The following is a 1,036-nucleotide window of genomic DNA, read 5'->3' on the forward strand; positions in this document are numbered from 1 at the left end:
ACCATGTGGAGGGTTAATTTCCCTCAATTTCACACAGAGACACAATTTCCTTTGCACAGCTCCATGATCAGCAAAATCTTCCTGTGTCTCTGGTCTGAGCCAGGGCGTTCGATTCCAGTGAACCCTTCTCTCCTGCAATGGCGATGGTCTTTCTGTTGCTGTTGTTAGTCCATGAAACATCAAGGGTGGAATGCAAGGCTGAGTTCACGCACCAACCCCCTGAAATATTTCAGTGCCCCAGAGAAATCCTGCCCCCTGCTATTGGAATGATGTGCTGGAGATTTGAATGGGAAAGGGACTGTCTGAATTGTCACCCTGGGGAATGAACAACAATCTATAGCAATGTCGTTAACACAAACACACTCTTATTCTGCTCCAGCCAGAAGGGAAATGGGCAGGAATTCTCACTGTTCAGCCATGGACACACTTACACTGATGCGCAGCCGTGAGTGTGCTGGGGAAGCTGGTCTGAGCAAAGAAGCTAAAGTGACAATTCTGTGAGAACAGAATCATCATGTAGTAAAATAGCCATACATCAAGTAGTTGTGGCCGAGTGGTTAAGGCGATGGACTAGAAATCCATTGGGGTTGCCCCGCGCAGGTTCAAATCCTGCCAACTACGGAAGCACTGGACTGTTATTATTATTGTAGTTTTAGTGCCTGAGCATCCACAGTGCGAACTGGAGCGAGATCTAGTTTCACTCTGTCTACACTTAAAACACTGCTATAGCACTTTGGAGTAGACAGTCTGGAGGGGTTTTCCCATTGCTGTAATAGCTGCATTGACAGAACAATTCTTCCTTTTATTTAGCACTATCTAACCAGGACTTAGGTCACCTTAACTATACTGGTTTCGGGGGGGGGGGATTTTTCACACTCTGAGAGATGTCGCTCTGCCAGTTAAGTGCCCAGCGTACACCAGCCCTTAGATCCGTCTTGGTATTTCAATGCAGGCACTGACCTGTGCGAGGAAAACATCAGCTCACAAAGACAGAGACTGAATTCCCCACATTTAATCTCTCTGCACTTTCCAGAAA

General features: G+C 46.7%; 1 non-coding gene across 1 annotated transcript; it reads left to right on the top strand.

Moving 5' to 3' along the window:
- The first annotated feature begins 539 nt into the window (after positions 1-539).
- TRNAS-AGA lies at positions 540-621 on the top strand. The gene has a single exon. It is a non-coding gene; the product is annotated as a tRNA-Ser (tRNA).
- Positions 622-1,036: the final 415 nt, after the last annotated feature.

This window comes from Terrapene carolina, unplaced genomic scaffold (genome assembly GCF_002925995.2).
Source record: "Terrapene carolina triunguis isolate 2854851 unplaced genomic scaffold, T_m_triunguis-2.0 Scaffold32558, whole genome shotgun sequence".
NCBI lineage: Eukaryota > Metazoa > Chordata > Testudines > Emydidae > Terrapene > Terrapene triunguis.